Below are 22416 nucleotides of genomic sequence, written 5' to 3'. Positions count from 1 at the left end.
GCCTAGAGGGGATAACCGGGAAAGGGGTGGACCCAACCATGTCCCCTTCATGAGCACTCACATTACTCATAGGAATGGAAGGAAGGCTGGCAGCCAACCAGCCTCCCATACACTTTCTGGGTGGGTGGCAGTCAGCCACCCATACATACATACAGCACAGGCTAAACCCACATCATCACTTAAAAAAAGGACAGGCGACCATTGCACTCTGATGGAGCATTTAGCAATGCAATCCATAGCCTGGCTTTTGCCTGAACCCCCATCACTCCTCCTCTTGCATATAAGACAATATTTCAGATCTGCATATGAAAACAACACGCCTACCTTTGTTGCACATAGCTGCCTGCCTGTCTCTAGTTACCCCACTGGCTGTAGCTGCGTCCCTTCCGACATGGAATAACACCAACTGTAACGATAAACTGAAAATTAACAGTATAAACCTGCATCATTTTGGACTCTGGTATTTGCTGAATCCGGGTGACCTGACAATCGATGGTGGTGCCGCTGGTGATTCTGGCCTTCTTGGAATCTGTTGGGCCTATGTGTTAGCTCACACATCACTTGGGTATCCATGGTAACTACCACAACATGGTCATTGGCAGTTTACATCTAGCCCGTGGCATTGAATGGCATTTTAAAAGTGCTAAGGGTCCTGGTGCAATAATCCTCCCATGAGGATCAGCCTCAACGGCTTTGTAGATTGCACTCATGTCAGCAACTCCATATACATTTTTTTTTCTTCATGCTTCTTTCTTCATCCTTTTTTCTTTCTGTCATTCAGACTTTCATTCATTCGATCTCTCTCACTCACTTGCTTTAACTCATTTGTTCTCACTCACTCACTCACTCACTCACTCAATCACTCACTCACTCATTCACTCTCACTCACTCTCACTCTCTCACTCACTCGCTCACTAAGTCAGTCTCTCTCTCTCTCTCTCTTTTTCTTTTTATATATATTTTTTTCCGTCTTCTTCTTCTTCTTCTTCTTCTTCTTCTTCTTCAGACCCTGTCATAGCACTAATGCCTTTCCAATACCACCAGCAGATGGAGACACTCCATTGCAACATTGGTTGTGAGCAGCAGTTTCTAAAAACAAATGCCTCATGGCGGATTTCCCATCCATCAATGGATGGTAAATTTAGTTTTTATCATTCACTGACCACAGAAACCAATGCATGGTCAAGCAACAGCAATGACACACCCTTGTGTATAGGCATGAGACCCTCATGTCATTTAACAGGATTCAGCACCACCCACAAGACAGCTACCTGTCATGTCATGTCAAACCTGCACAGGTGTGCTAGATTATTATTATTTAGTTTTATTTTATTTTTTTACACCAATCAGTGTGCAAACATGGTCATTAAAACGCTAAATGAATAGACGTTCATAAACCAGTCAGTGCAACTCATCATTTTGGTCTCCAATTCTCAAACTCAAATTCTCACCCACGGAGGATTAAATGAGAATCTTTCTTGTTTAACACTGGAATGGGGTGGTGCACTGTTCACTACCCGAAGATACTGCCACATCGGGTCAATGCATAGGGCGACAGAAGCAAGCTTCCAAATCAGCTCCCTTTCTCAAAAATCCATTTAATTTATGGTCCCCAGATAGGGAACGTATGTATCAGTATGTGCTCACAAGTCACCCAAGTGCAAGTATTCACACAAAAAAAAACGTGCCTCAGGATGCGATCTGTCGCAAGATCCTTTCTTTTTTTACACTTGATCTAAGCCAAAAGGCCTAGAGGGGATAACCGGGAAAGGGGTGGACCCAACCATGTCCCCTTCATGAGCACTCACATTACTCATAGGAATGGAAGGAAGGCTGGCAGCCAACCAGCCTCCCATACACTTTCTGGGTGGGTGGCAGTCAGCCACCCATACATACATACAGCACAGGCTAAACCCACATCATCACTTAAAAAAAGGACAGGCGACCATTGCACTCTGATGGAGCATTTAGCAATGCAATCCATAGCCTGGCTTTTGCCTGAACCCCCATCACTCCTCCTCTTGCATATAAGACAATATTTCAGATCTGCATATGAAAACAATACGCCTACCTTTGTTGCACATAGCTGCCTGCCTGTCTCTAGTTACCCCACTGGCTGTAGCTGCGTCCCTTCCGACATGGAATAACACCAACTGTAACGATAAACTGAAAATTAACAGTATAAACCTGCATCATTTTGGACTCTGGTATTTGCTGAATCCGGGTGACCTGACAATCGATGGTGGTGCCGCTGGTGATTCTGGCCTTCTTGGAATCTGTTGGGCCTATGTGTTAGCTCACACATCACTTGGGTATCCATGGTAACTACCACAACATGGTCATCTGCAGTTTACATCTAGCCCGTGGCATTGAATGGCATTTTAAAAGTGCTAAGGGTCCTGGTGCAATAATCCTCCCATGAGGATCAGCCTCAACGGCTTTGTAGATTGCACTCATGTCAGCAACTCCATATACATTTTTTTTTCTTCATGCTTCTTTCTTCATCCTTTTTTCTTTCTGTCATTCAGACTTTCATTCATTCGATCTCTCTCACTCACTTGCTTTAACTCATTTGTTCTCACTCACTCACTCACTCAATCACTCACTCACTCATTCACTCTCACTCACTCTCACTCTCTCACTCACTCGCTCACTAAGTCAGTCTCTCTCTCTCTCTCTCTTTTTCTTTTTATATATATTTTTTTCCGTCTTCTTCTTCTTCTTCTTCTTCTTCAGACCCTGTCATAGCACTAATGCCTTTCCAATACCACCAGCAGATGGAGACACTCCATTGCAACATTGGTTGTGAGCAGCAGTTTCTAAAAACAAATGCCTCATGGCGGATTTCCCATCCATCAATGGATGGTAAATTTTGTTTTTATCATTCACTGACCACAGAAACCAATGCATGGTCAAGCAACAGCAATGACACACCCTTGTGTATAGGCATGAGACCCTCATGTCATTTAACAGGATTCAGCACCACCCACAAGACAGCTACCTGTCATGTCATGTCAAACCTGCACAGGTGTGCTAGATTATTATTATTTAGTTTTATTTTATTTTTTTACACCAATCAGTGTGCAAACATGGTCATTAAAACGCTAAATGAATAGACGTTCATAAACCAGTCAGTGCAACTCATCATTTTGGTCTCCAATTCTCAAACTCAAATTCTCACCCACGGAGGATTAAATGAGAATCTTTCTTGTTTAACACTGGAATGGGGTGGTGCACTGTTCACTACCCGAAGATACTGCCACATCGGGTCAATGCATAGGGCGACAGAAGCAAGCTTCCAAATCAGCTCCCTTTCTCAAAAATCCATTTAATTTATGGTCCCCAGATAGGGAACGTATGTATCAGTATGTGCTCACAAGTCACCCAAGTGCAAGTATTCACACAAAAAAAAACGTGCCTCAGGATGCGATCTGTCGCAAGATCCTTTCTTTTTTTACACTTGATCTAAGCCAAAAGGCCTAGAGGGGATAACCGGGAAAGGGGTGGACCCAACCATGTCCCCTTCATGAGCACTCACATTACTCATAGGAATGGAAGGAAGGCTGGCAGCCAACCAGCCTCCCATACACTTTCTGGGTGGGTGGCAGTCAGCCACCCATACATACATACAGCACAGGCTAAACCCACATCATCACTTAAAAAAAGGACAGGCGACCATTGCACTCTGATGGAGCATTTAGCAATGCAATCCATAGCCTGGCTTTTGCCTGAACCCCCATCACTCCTCCTCTTGCATATAAGACAATATTTCAGATCTGCATATGAAAACAACACGCCTACCTTTGTTGCACATAGCTGCCTGCCTGTCTCTAGTTACCCCACTGGCTGTAGCTGCGTCCCTTCCGACATGGAATAACACCAACTGTAACGATAAACTGAAAATTAACAGTATAAACCTGCATCATTTTGGACTCTGGTATTTGCTGAATCCGGGTGACCTGACAATCGATGGTGGTGCCGCTGGTGATTCTGGCCTTCTTGGAATCTGTTGGGCCTATGTGTTAGCTCACACATCACTTGGGTATCCATGGTAACTACCACAACATGGTCATCTGCAGTTTACATCTAGCCCGTGGCATTGAATGGCATTTTAAAAGTGCTAAGGGTCCTGGTGCAATAATCCTCCCATGAGGATCAGCCTCAACGGCTTTGTAGATTGCACTCATGTCAGCAACTCCATATACATTTTTTTTTCTTCATGCTTCTTTCTTCATCCTTTTTTCTTTCTGTCATTCAGACTTTCATTCATTCGATCTCTCTCACTCACTTGCTTTAACTCATTTGTTCTCACTCACTCACTCACTCACTCACTCAATCACTCACTCACTCATTCACTCTCACTCACTCTCACTCTCTCACTCACTCGCTCACTAAGTCAGTCTCTCTCTCTCTCTCTCTCTTTTTCTTTTTATATATATTTTTTTCCGTCTTCTTCTTCTTCTTCTTCTTCTTCTTCTTCAGACCCTGTCATAGCACTAATGCCTTTCCAATACCACCAGCAGATGGAGACACTCCATTGCAACATTGGTTGTGAGCAGCAGTTTCTAAAAACAAATGCCTCATGGCGGATTTCCCATCCATCAATGGATGGTAAATTTTGTTTTTATCATTCACTGACCACAGAAACCAATGCATGGTCAAGCAACAGCAATGACACACCCTTGTGTATAGGCATGAGACCCTCATGTCATTTAACAGGATTCAGCACCACCCACAAGACAGCTACCTGTCATGTCATGTCAAACCTGCACAGGTGTGCTAGATTATTATTATTTAGTTTTATTTTATTTTTTTACACCAATCAGTGTGCAAACATGGTCATTAAAACGCTAAATGAATAGACGTTCATAAACCAGTCAGTGCAACTCATCATTTTGGTCTCCAATTCTCAAACTCAAATTCTCACCCACGGAGGATTAAATGAGAATCTTTCTTGTTTAACACTGGAATGGGGTGGTGCACTGTTCACTACCCGAAGATACTGCCACATCGGGTCAATGCATAGGGCGACAGAAGCAAGCTTCCAAATCAGCTCCCTTTCTCAAAAATCCATTTAATTTATGGTCCCCAGATAGGGAACGTATGTATCAGTATGTGCTCACAAGTCACCCAAGTGCAAGTATTCACACAAAAAAAAACGTGCCTCAGGATGCGATCTGTCGCAAGATCCTTTCTTTTTTTTACACTTGATCTAAGCCAAAAGGCCTAGAGGGGATAACCGGGAAAGGGGTGGACCCAACCATGTCCCCTTCATGAGCACTCACATTACTCATAGGAATGGAAGGAAGGCTGGCAGCCAACCAGCCTCCCATACACTTTCTGGGTGGGTGGCAGTCAGCCACCCATACATACATACAGCACAGGCTAAACCCACATCATCACTTAAAAAAAGGACAGGCGACCATTGCACTCTGATGGAGCATTTAGCAATGCAATTCATAGCCTGGCTTTTGCCTGAACCCCCATCACTCCTCCTCTTGCATATAAGACAATATTTCAGATCTGCATATGAAAACAACACGCCTACCTTTGTTGCACATAGCTGCCTGCCTGTCTCTAGTTACCCCACTGGCTGTAGCTGCGTCCCTTCCGACATGGAATAACACCAACTGTAACGATAAACTGAAAATTAACAGTATAAACCTGCATCATTTTGGACTCTGGTATTTGCTGAATCCGGGTGACCTGACAATCGATGGTGGTGCCGCTGGTGATTCTGGCCTTCTTGGAATCTGTTGGGCCTATGTGTTAGCTCACACATCACTTGGGTATCCATGGTAACTACCACAACATGGTCATCTGCAGTTTACATCTAGCCCGTGGCATTGAATGGCATTTTAAAAGTGCTAAGGGTCCTGGTGCAATAATCCTCCCATGAGGATCAGCCTCAACGGCTTTGTAGATTGCACTCATGTCAGCAACTCCATATACATTTTTTTTTCTTCATGCTTCTTTCTTCATCCTTTTTTCTTTCTGTCATTCAGACTTTCATTCATTCGATCTCTCTCACTCACTTGCTTTAACTCATTTGTTCTCACTCACTCACTCACTCACTCAATCACTCACTCACTCATTCACTCTCACTCACTCTCACTCTCTCACTCACTCGCTCACTAAGTCAGTCTCTCTCTCTCTCTCTCTTTTTCTTTTTATATATATTTTTTTCCGTCTTCTTCTTCTTCTTCTTCTTCTTCTTCTTCAGACCCTGTCATAGCACTAATGCCTTTCCAATACCACCAGCAGATGGAGACACTCCATTGCAACATTGGTTGTGAGCAGCAGTTTCTAAAAACAAATGCCTCATGGCGGATTTCCCATCCATCAATGGATGGTAAATTTTGTTTTTATCATTCACTGACCACAGAAACCAATGCATGGTCAAGCAACAGCAATGACACACCCTTGTGTATAGGCATGAGACCCTCATGTCATTTAACAGGATTCAGCACCACCCACAAGACAGCTACCTGTCATGTCATGTCAAACCTGCACAGGTGTGCTAGATTATTATTATTTAGTTTTATTTTATTTTTTTACACCAATCAGTGTGCAAACATGGTCATTAAAACGCTAAATGAATAGACGTTCATAAACCAGTCAGTGCAACTCATCATTTTGGTCTCCAATTCTCAAACTCAAATTCTCACCCACGGAGGATTAAATGAGAATCTTTCTTGTTTAACACTGGAATGGGGTGGTGCACTGTTCACTACCCGAAGATACTGCCACATCGGGTCAATGCATAGGGCGACAGAAGCAAGCTTCCAAATCAGCTCCCTTTCTCAAAAATCCATTTAATTTATGGTCCCCAGATAGGGAACGTATGTATCAGTATGTGCTCACAAGTCACCCAAGTGCAAGTATTCACACAAAAAAAAACGTGCCTCAGGATGCGATCTGTCGCAAGATCCTTTCTTTTTTTACACTTGATCTAAGCCAAAAGGCCTAGAGGGGATAACCGGGAAAGGGGTGGACCCAACCATGTCCCCTTCATGAGCACTCACATTACTCATAGGAATGGAAGGAAGGCTGGCAGCCAACCAGCCTCCCATACACTTTCTGGGTGGGTGGCAGTCAGCCACCCATACATACATACAGCACAGGCTAAACCCACATCATCACTTAAAAAAAGGACAGGCGACCATTGCACTCTGATGGAGCATTTAGCAATGCAATCCATAGCCTGGCTTTTGCCTGAACCCCCATCACTCCTCCTCTTGCATATAAGACAATATTTCAGATCTGCATATGAAAACAACACGCCTACCTTTGTTGCACATAGCTGCCTGCCTGTCTCTAGTTACCCCACTGGCTGTAGCTGCGTCCCTTCCGACATGGAATAACACCAACTGTAACGATAAACTGAAAATTAACAGTATAAACCTGCATCATTTTGGACTCTGGTATTTGCTGAATCCGGGTGACCTGACAATCGATGGTGGTGCCGCTGGTGATTCTGGCCTTCTTGGAATCTGTTGGACCTATGTGTTAGCTCACACATCACTTGGGTATCCATGGTAACTACCACAACATGGTCATCTGCAGTTTACATCTAGCCCGTGGCATTGAATGGCATTTTAAAAGTGCTAAGGGTCCTGGTGCAATAATCCTCCCATGAGGATCAGCCTCAACGGCTTTGTAGATTGCACTCATGTCAGCAACTCCATATACATTTTTTTTTCTTCATGCTTCTTTCTTCATCCTTTTTTCTTTCTGTCATTCAGACTTTCATTCATTCGATCTCTCTCACTCACTTGCTTTAACTCATTTGTTCTCACTCACTCACTCACTCAATCACTCACTCACTCATTCACTCTCACTCACTCTCACTCTCTCACTCACTCGCTCACTAAGTCAGTCTCTCTCTCTCTCTCTCTTTTTCTTTTTATATATATTTTTTTCCGTCTTCTTCTTCTTCTTCTTCTTCTTCTTCTTCTTCTTCTTCAGACCCTGTCATAGCACTAATGCCTTTCCAATACCACCAGCAGATGGAGACACTCCATTGCAACATTGGTTGTGAGCAGCAGTTTCTAAAAACAAATGCCTCATGGCGGATTTCCCATCCATCAATGGATGGTAAATTTTGTTTTTATCATTCACTGACCACAGAAACCAATGCATGGTCAAGCAACAGCAATGACACACCCTTGTGTATAGGCATGAGACCCTCATGTCATTTAACAGGATTCAGCACCACCCACAAGACAGCTACCTGTCATGTCATGTCAAACCTGCACAGGTGTGCTAGATTATTATTATTTAGTTTTATTTTATTTTTTTACACCAATCAGTGTGCAAACATGGTCATTAAAACGCTAAATGAATAGACGTTCATAAACCAGTCAGTGCAACTCATCATTTTGGTCTCCAATTCTCAAACTCAAATTCTCACCCACGGAGGATTAAATGAGAATCTTTCTTGTTTAACACTGGAATGGGGTGGTGCACTGTTCACTACCCGAAGATACTGCCACATCGGGTCAATGCATAGGGCGACAGAAGCAAGCTTCCAAATCAGCTCCCTTTCTCAAAAATCCATTTAATTTATGGTCCCCAGATAGGGAACGTATGTATCAGTATGTGCTCACAAGTCACCCAAGTGCAAGTATTCACACAAAAAAAAACGTGCCTCAGGATGCGATCTGTCGCAAGATCCTTTCTTTTTTTACACTTGATCTAAGCCAAAAGGCCTAGAGGGGATAACCGGGAAAGGGGTGGACCCAACCATGTCCCCTTCATGAGCACTCACATTACTCATAGGAATGGAAGGAAGGCTGGCAGCCAACCAGCCTCCCATACACTTTCTGGGTGGGTGGCAGTCAGCCACCCATACATACATACAGCACAGGCTAAACCCACATCATCACTTAAAAAAAGGACAGGTGGACAGGCGACCATTGCACTCTGATGGAGCATTTAGCAATGCAATCCATAGCCTGGCTTTTGCCTGAACCCCCATCACTCCTCCTCTTGCATATAAGACAATATTTCAGATCTGCATATGAAAACAACACGCCTACCTTTGTTGCACATAGCTGCCTGCCTGTCTCTAGTTACCCCACTGGCTGTAGCTGCGTCCCTTCCGACATGGAATAACACCAACTGTAACGATAAACTGAAAATTAACAGTATAAACCTGCATCATTTTGGACTCTGGTATTTGCTGAATCCGGGTGACCTGACAATCGATGGTGGTGCCGCTGGTGATTCTGGCCTTCTTGGAATCTGTTGGGCCTATGTGTTAGCTCACACATCACTTGGGTATCCATGGTAACTACCACAACATGGTCATCTGCAGTTTACATCTAGCCCGTGGCATTGAATGGCATTTTAAAAGTGCTAAGGGTCCTGGTGCAATAATCCTCCCATGAGGATCAGCCTCAACGGCTTTGTAGATTGCACTCATGTCAGCAACTCCATATACATTTTTTTTTCTTCATGCTTCTTTCTTCATCCTTTTTTCTTTCTGTCATTCAGACTTTCATTCATTCGATCTCTCTCACTCACTTGCTTTAACTCATTTGTTCTCACTCACTCACTCACTCACTCAATCACTCACTCACTCATTCACTCTCACTCACTCTCACTCTCTCACTCACTCGCTCACTAAGTCAGTCTCTCTCTCTCTCTCTCTCTTTTTCTTTTTATATATATTTTTTTCCGTCTTCTTCTTCTTCTTCTTCTTCTTCTTCTTCAGACCCTGTCATAGCACTAATGCCTTTCCAATACCACCAGCAGATGGAGACACTCCATTGCAACATTGGTTGTGAGCAGCAGTTTCTAAAAACAAATGCCTCATGGCGGATTTCCCATCCATCAATGGATGGTAAATTTTGTTTTTATCATTCACTGACCACAGAAACCAATGCATGGTCAAGCAACAGCAATGACACACCCTTGTGTATAGGCATGAGACCCTCATGTCATTTAACAGGATTCAGCACCACCCACAAGACAGCTACCTGTCATGTCATGTCAAACCTGCACAGGTGTGCTAGATTATTATTATTTAGTTTTATTTTATTTTTTTACACCAATCAGTGTGCAAACATGGTCATTAAAACGCTAAATGAATAGACGTTCATAAACCAGTCAGTGCAACTCATCATTTTGGTCTCCAATTCTCAAACTCAAATTCTCACCCACGGAGGATTAAATGAGAATCTTTCTTGTTTAACACTGGAATGGGGTGGTGCACTGTTCACTACCCGAAGATACTGCCACATCGGGTCAATGCATAGGGCGACAGAAGCAAGCTTCCAAATCAGCTCCCTTTCTCAAAAATCCATTTAATTTATGGTCCCCAGATAGGGAACGTATGTATCAGTATGTGCTCACAAGTCACCCAAGTGCAAGTATTCACACAAAAAAAAACGTGCCTCAGGATGCGATCTGTCGCAAGATCCTTTCTTTTTTTTACACTTGATCTAAGCCAAAAGGCCTAGAGGGGATAACCGGGAAAGGGGTGGACCCAACCATGTCCCCTTCATGAGCACTCACATTACTCATAGGAATGGAAGGAAGGCTGGCAGCCAACCAGCCTCCCATACACTTTCTGGGTGGGTGGCAGTCAGCCACCCATACATACATACAGCACAGGCTAAACCCACATCATCACTTAAAAAAAGGACAGGCGACCATTGCACTCTGATGGAGCATTTAGCAATGCAATTCATAGCCTGGCTTTTGCCTGAACCCCCATCACTCCTCCTCTTGCATATAAGACAATATTTCAGATCTGCATATGAAAACAACACGCCTACCTTTGTTGCACATAGCTGCCTGCCTGTCTCTAGTTACCCCACTGGCTGTAGCTGCGTCCCTTCCGACATGGAATAACACCAACTGTAACGATAAACTGAAAATTAACAGTATAAACCTGCATCATTTTGGACTCTGGTATTTGCTGAATCCGGGTGACCTGACAATCGATGGTGGTGCCGCTGGTGATTCTGGCCTTCTTGGAATCTGTTGGGCCTATGTGTTAGCTCACACATCACTTGGGTATCCATGGTAACTACCACAACATGGTCATCTGCAGTTTACATCTAGCCCGTGGCATTGAATGGCATTTTAAAAGTGCTAAGGGTCCTGGTGCAATAATCCTCCCATGAGGATCAGCCTCAACGGCTTTGTAGATTGCACTCATGTCAGCAACTCCATATACATTTTTTTTTCTTCATGCTTCTTTCTTCATCCTTTTTTCTTTCTGTCATTCAGACTTTCATTCATTCGATCTCTCTCACTCACTTGCTTTAACTCATTTGTTCTCACTCACTCACTCACTCACTCAATCACTCACTCACTCATTCACTCTCACTCACTCTCACTCTCTCACTCACTCGCTCACTAAGTCAGTCTCTCTCTCTCTCTCTCTTTTTCTTTTTATATATATTTTTTTCCGTCTTCTTCTTCTTCTTCTTCTTCTTCAGACCCTGTCATAGCACTAATGCCTTTCCAATACCACCAGCAGATGGAGACACTCCATTGCAACATTGGTTGTGAGCAGCAGTTTCTAAAAACAAATGCCTCATGGCGGATTTCCCATCCATCAATGGATGGTAAATTTTGTTTTTATCATTCACTGACCACAGAAACCAATGCATGGTCAAGCAACAGCAATGACACACCCTTGTGTATAGGCATGAGACCCTCATGTCATTTAACAGGATTCAGCACCACCCACAAGACAGCTACCTGTCATGTCATGTCAAACCTGCACAGGTGTGCTAGATTATTATTATTTAGTTTTATTTTATTTTTTTACACCAATCAGTGTGCAAACATGGTCATTAAAACGCTAAATGAATAGACGTTCATAAACCAGTCAGTGCAACTCATCATTTTGGTCTCCAATTCTCAAACTCAAATTCTCACCCACGGAGGATTAAATGAGAATCTTTCTTGTTTAACACTGGAATGGGGTGGTGCACTGTTCACTACCCGAAGATACTGCCACATCGGGTCAATGCATAGGGCGACAGAAGCAAGCTTCCAAATCAGCTCCCTTTCTCAAAAATCCATTTAATTTATGGTCCCCAGATAGGGAACGTATGTATCAGTATGTGCTCACAAGTCACCCAAGTGCAAGTATTCACACAAAAAAAAACGTGCCTCAGGATGCGATCTGTCGCAAGATCCTTTCTTTTTTTACACTTGATCTAAGCCAAAAGGCCTAGAGGGGATAACCGGGAAAGGGGTGGACCCAACCATGTCCCCTTCATGAGCACTCACATTACTCATAGGAATGGAAGGAAGGCTGGCAGCCAACCAGCCTCCCATACACTTTCTGGGTGGGTGGCAGTCAGCCACCCATACATACATACAGCACAGGCTAAACCCACATCATCACTTAAAAAAAGGACAGGCGACCATTGCACTCTGATGGAGCATTTAGCAATGCAATCCATAGCCTGGCTTTTGCCTGAACCCCCATCACTCCTCCTCTTGCATATAAGACAATATTTCAGATCTGCATATGAAAACAACACGCCTACCTTTGTTGCACATAGCTGCCTGCCTGTCTCTAGTTACCCCACTGGCTGTAGCTGCGTCCCTTCCGACATGGAATAACACCAACTGTAACGATAAACTGAAAATTAACAGTATAAACCTGCATCATTTTGGACTCTGGTATTTGCTGAATCCGGGTGACCTGACAATCGATGGTGGTGCCGCTGGTGATTCTGGCCTTCTTGGAATCTGTTGGACCTATGTGTTAGCTCACACATCACTTGGGTATCCATGGTAACTACCACAACATGGTCATCTGCAGTTTACATCTAGCCCGTGGCATTGAATGGCATTTTAAAAGTGCTAAGGGTCCTGGTGCAATAATCCTCCCATGAGGATCAGCCTCAACGGCTTTGTAGATTGCACTCATGTCAGCAACTCCATATACATTTTTTTTTCTTCATGCTTCTTTCTTCATCCTTTTTTCTTTCTGTCATTCAGACTTTCATTCATTCGATCTCTCTCACTCACTTGCTTTAACTCATTTGTTCTCACTCACTCACTCACTCACTCAATCACTCACTCACTCATTCACTCTCACTCACTCTCACTCTCTCACTCACTCGCTCACTAAGTCAGTCTCTCTCTCTCTCTCTCTTTTTCTTTTTATATATATTTTTTTCCGTCTTCTTCTTCTTCTTCTTCTTCTTCTTCTTCTTCTTCAGACCCTGTCATAGCACTAATGCCTTTCCAATACCACCAGCAGATGGAGACACTCCATTGCAACATTGGTTGTGAGCAGCAGTTTCTAAAAACAAATGCCTCATGGCGGATTTCCCATCCATCAATGGATGGTAAATTTTGTTTTTATCATTCACTGACCACAGAAACCAATGCATGGTCAAGCAACAGCAATGACACACCCTTGTGTATAGGCATGAGACCCTCATGTCATTTAACAGGATTCAGCACCACCCACAAGACAGCTACCTGTCATGTCATGTCAAACCTGCACAGGTGTGCTAGATTATTATTATTTAGTTTTATTTTATTTTTTTACACCAATCAGTGTGCAAACATGGTCATTAAAACGCTAAATGAATAGACGTTCATAAACCAGTCAGTGCAACTCATCATTTTGGTCTCCAATTCTCAAACTCAAATTCTCACCCACGGAGGATTAAATGAGAATCTTTCTTGTTTAACACTGGAATGGGGTGGTGCACTGTTCACTACCCGAAGATACTGCCACATCGGGTCAATGCATAGGGCGACAGAAGCAAGCTTCCAAATCAGCTCCCTTTCTCAAAAATCCATTTAATTTATGGTCCCCAGATAGGGAACGTATGTATCAGTATGTGCTCACAAGTCACCCAAGTGCAAGTATTCACACAAAAAAAAACGTGCCTCAGGATGCGATCTGTCGCAAGATCCTTTCTTTTTTTACACTTGATCTAAGCCAAAAGGCCTAGAGGGGATAACCGGGAAAGGGGTGGACCCAACCATGTCCCCTTCATGAGCACTCACATTACTCATAGGAATGGAAGGAAGGCTGGCAGCCAACCAGCCTCCCATACACTTTCTGGGTGGGTGGCAGTCAGCCACCCATACATACATACAGCACAGGCTAAACCCACATCATCACTTAAAAAAAGGACAGGCGACCATTGCACTCTGATGGAGCATTTAGCAATGCAATCCATAGCCTGGCTTTTGCCTGAACCCCCATCACTCCTCCTCTTGCATATAAGACAATATTTCAGATCTGCATATGAAAACAACACGCCTACCTTTGTTGCACATAGCTGCCTGCCTGTCTCTAGTTACCCCACTGGCTGTAGCTGCGTCCCTTCCGACATGGAATAACACCAACTGTAACGATAAACTGAAAATTAACAGTATAAACCTGCATCATTTTGGACTCTGGTATTTGCTGAATCCGGGTGACCTGACAATCGATGGTGGTGCCGCTGGTGATTCTGGCCTTCTTGGAATCTGTTGGGCCTATGTGTTAGCTCACACATCACTTGGGTATCCATGGTAACTACCACAACATGGTCATCTGCAGTTTACATCTAGCCCGTGGCATTGAATGGCATTTTAAAAGTGCTAAGGGTCCTGGTGCAATAATCCTCCCATGAGGATCAGCCTCAACGGCTTTGTAGATTGCACTCATGTCAGCAACTCCATATACATTTTTTTTTCTTCATGCTTCTTTCTTCATCCTTTTTTCTTTCTGTCATTCAGACTTTCATTCATTCGATCTCTCTCACTCACTTGCTTTAACTCATTTGTTCTCACTCACTCACTCACTCACTCACTCAATCACTCACTCACTCATTCACTCTCACTCACTCTCACTCTCTCACTCACTCGCTCACTAAGTCAGTCTCTCTCTCTCTCTCTCTCTTTTTCTTTTTATATATATTTTTTTCCGTCTTCTTCTTCTTCTTCTTCTTCTTCTTCTTCTTCAGACCCTGTCATAGCACTAATGCCTTTCCAATACCACCAGCAGATGGAGACACTCCATTGCAACATTGGTTGTGAGCAGCAGTTTCTAAAAACAAATGCCTCATGGCGGATTTCCCATCCATCAATGGATGGTAAATTTTGTTTTTATCATTCACTGACCACAGAAACCAATGCATGGTCAAGCAACAGCAATGACACACCCTTGTGTATAGGCATGAGACCCTCATGTCATTTAACAGGATTCAGCACCACCCACAAGACAGCTACCTGTCATGTCATGTCAAACCTGCACAGGTGTGCTAGATTATTATTATTTAGTTTTATTTTATTTTTTTACACCAATCAGTGTGCAAACATGGTCATTAAAACGCTAAATGAATAGACGTTCATAAACCAGTCAGTGCAACTCATCATTTTGGTCTCCAATTCTCAAACTCAAATTCTCACCCACGGAGGATTAAATGAGAATCTTTCTTGTTTAACACTGGAATGGGGTGGTGCACTGTTCACTACCCGAAGATACTGCCACATCGGGTCAATGCATAGGGCGACAGAAGCAAGCTTCCAAATCAGCTCCCTTTCTCAAAAATCCATTTAATTTATGGTCCCCAGATAGGGAACGTATGTATCAGTATGTGCTCACAAGTCACCCAAGTGCAAGTATTCACACAAAAAAAAACGTGCCTCAGGATGCGATCTGTCGCAAGATCCTTTCTTTTTTTACACTTGATCTAAGCCAAAAGGCCTAGAGGGGATAACCGGGAAAGGGGTGGACCCAACCATGTCCCCTTCATGAGCACTCACATTACTCATAGGAATGGAAGGAAGGCTGGCAGCCAACCAGCCTCCCATACACTTTCTGGGTGGGTGGCAGTCAGCCACCCATACATACATACAGCACAGGCTAAACCCACATCATCACTTAAAAAAAGGACAGGCGACCATTGCACTCTGATGGAGCATTTAGCAATGCAATCCATAGCCTGGCTTTTGCCTGAACCCCCATCACTCCTCCTCTTGCATATAAGACAATATTTCAGATCTGCATATGAAAACAACACGCCTACCTTTGTTGCACATAGCTGCCTGCCTGTCTCTAGTTACCCCACTGGCTGTAGCTGCGTCCCTTCCGACATGGAATAACACCAACTGTAACGATAAACTGAAAATTAACAGTATAAACCTGCATCATTTTGGACTCTGGTATTTGCTGAATCCGGGTGACCTGACAATCGATGGTGGTGCCGCTGGTGATTCTGGCCTTCTTGGAATCTGTTGGGCCTATGTGTTAGCTCACACATCACTTGGGTATCCATGGTAACTACCACAACATGGTCATCTGCAGTTTACATCTAGCCCGTGGCATTGAATGGCATTTTAAAAGTGCTAAGGGTCCTGGTGCAATAATCCTCCCATGAGGATCAGCCTCAACGGCTTTGTAGATTGCACTCATGTCAGCAACTCCATATACATTTTTTTTTCTTCATGCTTCTTTCTTCATCCTTTTTTCTTTCTGTCATTCAGACTTTCATTCATTCGATCTCTCTCACTCACTTGCTTTAACTCATTTGTTCTCACTCACTCACTCACTCACTCACTCAATCACTCACTCACTCATTCACTCTCACTCACTCTCACTCTCTCACTCACTCGCTCACTAAGTCAGTCTCTCTCTCTCTCTCTCTTTTTCTTTTTATATATATTTTTTTCCGTCTTCTTCTTCTTCTTCTTCTTCTTCTTCTTCTTCAGACCCTGTCATAGCACTAATGCCTTTCCAATACCACCAGCAGATGGAGACACTCCATTGCAACATTGGTTGTGAGCAGCAGTTTCTAAAAACAAATGCCTCATGGCGGATTTCCCATCCATCAATGGATGGTAAATTTTGTTTTTATCATTCACTGACCACAGAAACCAATGCATGGTCAAGCAACAGCAATGACACACCCTTGTGTATAGGCATGAGACCCTCATGTCATTTAACAGGATTCAGCACCACCCACAAGACAGCTACCTGTCATGTCATGTCAAACCTGCACAGGTGTGCTAGATTATTATTATTTAGTTTTATTTTATTTTTTTACACCAATCAGTGTGCAAACATGGTCATTAAAACGCTAAATGAATAGACGTTCATAAACCAGTCAGTGCAACTCATCATTTTGGTCTCCAATTCTCAAACTCAAATTCTCACCCACGGAGGATTAAATGAGAATCTTTCTTGTTTAACACTGGAATGGGGTGGTGCACTGTTCACTACCCGAAGATACTGCCACATCGGGTCAATGCATAGGGCGACAGAAGCAAGCTTCCAAATCAGCTCCCTTTCTCAAAAATCCATTTAATTTATGGTCCCCAGATAGGGAACGTATGTATCAGTATGTGCTCACAAGTCACCCAAGTGCAAGTATTCACACAAAAAAAAACGTGCCTCAGGATGCGATCTGTCGCAAGATCCTTTCTTTTTTTACACTTGATCTAAGCCAAAAGGCCTAGAGGGGATAACCGGGAAAGGGGTGGACCCAACCATGTCCCCTTCATGAGCACTCACATTACTCATAGGAATGGAAGGAAGGCTGGCAGCCAACCAGCCTCCCATACACTTTCTGGGTGGGTGGCAGTCAGCCACCCATACATACATACAGCACAGGCTAAACCCACATCATCACTTAAAAAAAGGACAGGCGACCATTGCACTCTGATGGAGCATTTAGCAATGCAATCCATAGCCTGGCTTTTGCCTGAACCCCCATCACTCCTCCTCTTGCATATAAGACAATATTTCAGATCTGCATATGAAAACAACACGCCTACCTTTGTTGCACATAGCTGCCTGCCTGTCTCTAGTTACCCCACTGGCTGTAGCTGCGTCCCTTCCGACATGGAATAACACCAACTGTAACGATAAACTGAAAATTAACAGTATAAACCTGCATCATTTTGGACTCTGGTATTTGCTGAATCCGGGTGACCTGACAATCGATGGTGGTGCCGCTGGTGATTCTGGCCTTCTTGGAATCTGTTGGGCCTATGTGTTAGCTCACACATCACTTGGGTATCCATGGTAACTACCACAACATGGTCATCTGCAGTTTACATCTAGCCCGTGGCATTGAATGGCATTTTAAAAGTGCTAAGGGTCCTGGTGCAATAATCCTCCCATGAGGATCAGCCTCAACGGCTTTGTAGATTGCACTCATGTCAGCAACTCCATATACATTTTTTTTTCTTCATGCTTCTTTCTTCATCCTTTTTTCTTTCTGTCATTCAGACTTTCATTCATTCGATCTCTCTCACTCACTTGCTTTAACTCATTTGTTCTCACTCACTCACTCACTCACTCACTCAATCACTCACTCACTCATTCACTCTCACTCACTCTCACTCTCTCACTCACTCGCTCACTAAGTCAGTCTCTCTCTCTCTCTCTCTTTTTCTTTTTATATATATTTTTTTCCGTCTTCTTCTTCTTCTTCTTCTTCTTCTTCTTCTTCTTCAGACCCTGTCATAGCACTAATGCCTTTCCAATACCACCAGCAGATGGAGACACTCCATTGCAACATTGGTTGTGAGCAGCAGTTTCTAAAAACAAATGCCTCATGGCGGATTTCCCATCCATCAATGGATGGTAAATTTTGTTTTTATCATTCACTGACCACAGAAACCAATGCATGGTCAAGCAACAGCAATGACACACCCTTGTGTATAGGCATGAGACCCTCATGTCATTTAACAGGATTCAGCACCACCCACAAGACAGCTACCTGTCATGTCATGTCAAACCTGCACAGGTGTGCTAGATTATTATTATTTAGTTTTATTTTATTTTTTTACACCAATCAGTGTGCAAACATGGTCATTAAAACGCTAAATGAATAGACGTTCATAAACCAGTCAGTGCAACTCATCATTTTGGTCTCCAATTCTCAAACTCAAATTCTCACCCACGGAGGATTAAATGAGAATCTTTCTTGTTTAACACTGGAATGGGGTGGTGCACTGTTCACTACCCGAAGATACTGCCACATCGGGTCAATGCATAGGGCGACAGAAGCAAGCTTCCAAATCAGCTCCCTTTCTCAAAAATCCATTTAATTTATGGTCCCCAGATAGGGAACGTATGTATCAGTATGTGCTCACAAGTCACCCAAGTGCAAGTATTCACACAAAAAAAAACGTGCCTCAGGATGCGATCTGTCGCAAGATCCTTTCTTTTTTTACACTTGATCTAAGCCAAAAGGCCTAGAGGGGATAACCGGGAAAGGGGTGGACCCAACCATGTCCCCTTCATGAGCACTCACATTACTCATAGGAATGGAAGGAAGGCTGGCAGCCAACCAGCCTCCCATACACTTTCTGGGTGGGTGGCAGTCAGCCACCCATACATACATACAGCACAGGCTAAACCCACATCATCACTTAAAAAAAGGACAGGCGACCATTGCACTCTGATGGAGCATTTAGCAATGCAATCCATAGCCTGGCTTTTGCCTGAACCCCCATCACTCCTCCTCTTGCATATAAGACAATATTTCAGATCTGCATATGAAAACAACACGCCTACCTTTGTTGCACATAGCTGCCTGCCTGTCTCTAGTTACCCCACTGGCTGTAGCTGCGTCCCTTCCGACATGGAATAACACCAACTGTAACGATAAACTGAAAATTAACAGTATAAACCTGCATCATTTTGGACTCTGGTATTTGCTGAATCCGGGTGACCTGACAATCGATGGTGGTGCCGCTGGTGATTCTGGCCTTCTTGGAATCTGTTGGGCCTATGTGTTAGCTCACACATCACTTGGGTATCCATGGTAACTACCACAACATGGTCATCTGCAGTTTACATCTAGCCCGTGGCATTGAATGGCATTTTAAAAGTGCTAAGGGTCCTGGTGCAATAATCCTCCCATGAGGATCAGCCTCAACGGCTTTGTAGATTGCACTCATGTCAGCAACTCCATATACATTTTTTTTTCTTCATGCTTCTTTCTTCATCCTTTTTTCTTTCTGTCATTCAGACTTTCATTCATTCGATCTCTCTCACTCACTTGCTTTAACTCATTTGTTCTCACTCACTCACTCACTCACTCAATCACTCACTCACTCATTCACTCTCACTCACTCTCACTCTCTCACTCACTCGCTCACTAAGTCAGTCTCTCTCTCTCTCTCTCTTTTTCTTTTTATATATATTTTTTTCCGTCTTCTTCTTCTTCTTCTTCTTCTTCTTCTTCTTCTTCAGACCCTGTCATAGCACTAATGCCTTTCCAATACCACCAGCAGATGGAGACACTCCATTGCAACATTGGTTGTGAGCAGCAGTTTCTAAAAACAAATGCCTCATGGCGGATTTCCCATCCATCAATGGATGGTAAATTTTGTTTTTATCATTCACTGACCACAGAAACCAATGCATGGTCAAGCAACAGCAATGACACACCCTTGTGTATAGGCATGAGACCCTCATGTCATTTAACAGGATTCAGCACCACCCACAAGACAGCTACCTGTCATGTCATGTCAAACCTGCACAGGTGTGCTAGATTATTATTATTTAGTTTTATTTTATTTTTTTACACCAATCAGTGTGCAAACATGGTCATTAAAACGCTAAATGAATAGACGTTCATAAACCAGTCAGTGCAACTCATCATTTTGGTCTCCAATTCTCAAACTCAAATTCTCACCCACGGAGGATTAAATGAGAATCTTTCTTGTTTAACACTGGAATGGGGTGGTGCACTGTTCACTACCCGAAGATACTGCCACATCGGGTCAATGCATAGGGCGACAGAAGCAAGCTTCCAAATCAGCTCCCTTTCTCAAAAATCCATTTAATTTATGGTCCCCAGATAGGGAACGTATGTATCAGTATGTGCTCACAAGTCACCCAAGTGCAAGTATTCACACAAAAAAAAACGTGCCTCAGGATGCGATCTGTCGCAAGATCCTTTCTTTTTTTACACTTGATCTAAGCCAAAAGGCCTAGAGGGGATAACCGGGAAAGGGGTGGACCCAACCATGTCCCCTTCATGAGCACTCACATTACTCATAGGAATGGAAGGAAGGCTGGCAGCCAACCAGCCTCCCATACACTTTCTGGGTGGGTGGCAGTCAGCCACCCATACATACATACAGCACAGGCTAAACCCACATCATCACTTAAAAAAAGGACAGGCGACCATTGCACTCTGATGGAGCATTTAGCAATGCAATCCATAGCCTGGCTTTTGCCTGAACCCCCATCACTCCTCCTCTTGCATATAAGACAATATTTCAGATCTGCATATGAAAACAACACGCCTACCTTTGTTGCACATAGCTGCCTGCCTGTCTCTAGTTACCCCACTGGCTGTAGCTGCGTCCCTTCCGACATGGAATAACACCAACTGTAACGATAAACTGAAAATTAACAGTATAAACCTGCATCATTTTGGACTCTGGTATTTGCTGAATCCGGGTGACCTGACAATCGATGGTGGTGCCGCTGGTGATTCTGGCCTTCTTGGAATCTGTTGGGCCTATGTGTTAGCTCACACATCACTTGGGTATCCATGGTAACTACCACAACATGGTCATCTGCAGTTTACATCTAGCCCGTGGCATTGAATGGCATTTTAAAAGTGCTAAGGGTCCTGGTGCAATAATCCTCCCATGAGGATCAGCCTCAACGGCTTTGTAGATTGCACTCATGTCAGCAACTCCATATACATTTTTTTTTCTTCATGCTTCTTTCTTCATCCTTTTTTCTTTCTGTCATTCAGACTTTCATTCATTCGATCTCTCTCACTCACTTGCTTTAACTCATTTGTTCTCACTCACTCACTCACTCACTCACTCAATCACTCACTCACTCATTCACTCTCACTCACTCTCACTCTCTCACTCACTCGCTCACTAAGTCAGTCTCTCTCTCTCTCTTTTTCTTTTTATATATATTTTTTTCCGTCTTCTTCTTCTTCTTCTTCTTCTTCTTCTTCTTCAGACCCTGTCATAGCACTAATGCCTTTCCAATACCACCAGCAGATGGAGACACTCCATTGCAACATTGGTTGTGAGCAGCAGTTTCTAAAAACAAATGCCTCATGGCGGATTTCCCATCCATCAATGGATGGTAAATTTTGTTTTTATCATTCACTGACCACAGAAACCAATGCATGGTCAAGCAACAGCAATGACACACCCTTGTGTATAGGCATGAGACCCTCATGTCATTTAACAGGATTCAGCACCACCCACAAGACAGCTACCTGTCATGTCATGTCAAACCTGCACAGGTGTGCTAGATTATTATTATTTAGTTTTATTTTATTTTTTTACACCAATCAGTGTGCAAACATGGTCATTAAAACGCTAAATGAATAGACGTTCATAAACCAGTCAGTGCAACTCATCATTTTGGTCTCCAATTCTCAAACTCAAATTCTCACCCACGGAGGATTAAATGAGAATCTTTCTTGTTTAACA

General features: G+C 43.4%; 12 pseudogenes; all 12 read right to left on the bottom strand.

Annotated features, from left to right (window-relative positions):
- Positions 1-1496: 1496 nt before the first annotated feature.
- On the bottom strand, positions 1497-1760 carry LOC130330151 (U2 spliceosomal RNA; annotated as a pseudogene).
- A 1466-nt stretch (positions 1761-3226) lies between these two features.
- On the bottom strand, positions 3227-3490 carry LOC130330150 (U2 spliceosomal RNA; annotated as a pseudogene).
- A 1482-nt stretch (positions 3491-4972) lies between these two features.
- LOC130330195 (U2 spliceosomal RNA) lies at positions 4973-5237 on the bottom strand (annotated as a pseudogene).
- Positions 5238-6713: 1476 nt separating this feature from the next.
- On the bottom strand, positions 6714-6977 carry LOC130330149 (U2 spliceosomal RNA; annotated as a pseudogene).
- Positions 6978-8458: 1481 nt separating this feature from the next.
- On the bottom strand, positions 8459-8722 carry LOC130330148 (U2 spliceosomal RNA; annotated as a pseudogene).
- Positions 8723-10208: 1486 nt separating this feature from the next.
- On the bottom strand, positions 10209-10473 carry LOC130330194 (U2 spliceosomal RNA; annotated as a pseudogene).
- Positions 10474-11943: 1470 nt separating this feature from the next.
- LOC130330147 (U2 spliceosomal RNA) lies at positions 11944-12207 on the bottom strand (annotated as a pseudogene).
- A 1482-nt stretch (positions 12208-13689) lies between these two features.
- LOC130330146 (U2 spliceosomal RNA) lies at positions 13690-13953 on the bottom strand (annotated as a pseudogene).
- Positions 13954-15438: 1485 nt separating this feature from the next.
- Positions 15439-15702, bottom strand: LOC130330145 (U2 spliceosomal RNA; annotated as a pseudogene).
- Positions 15703-17185: 1483 nt separating this feature from the next.
- LOC130330144 (U2 spliceosomal RNA) lies at positions 17186-17449 on the bottom strand (annotated as a pseudogene).
- Positions 17450-18935: 1486 nt separating this feature from the next.
- Positions 18936-19199, bottom strand: LOC130330142 (U2 spliceosomal RNA; annotated as a pseudogene).
- Positions 19200-20681: 1482 nt separating this feature from the next.
- On the bottom strand, positions 20682-20945 carry LOC130330140 (U2 spliceosomal RNA; annotated as a pseudogene).
- Between the last annotated feature and the right edge of the window lie 1471 nt (positions 20946-22416).

This window comes from Hyla sarda, unplaced genomic scaffold (genome assembly GCF_029499605.1).
Source record: "Hyla sarda isolate aHylSar1 unplaced genomic scaffold, aHylSar1.hap1 scaffold_330, whole genome shotgun sequence".
Taxonomy (NCBI): Eukaryota; Metazoa; Chordata; class Amphibia; order Anura; family Hylidae; genus Hyla; species Hyla sarda.
Note: the sequence above shows the minus strand (reverse complement) of the source record. Positions and strands in the feature narration are given on the sequence as shown.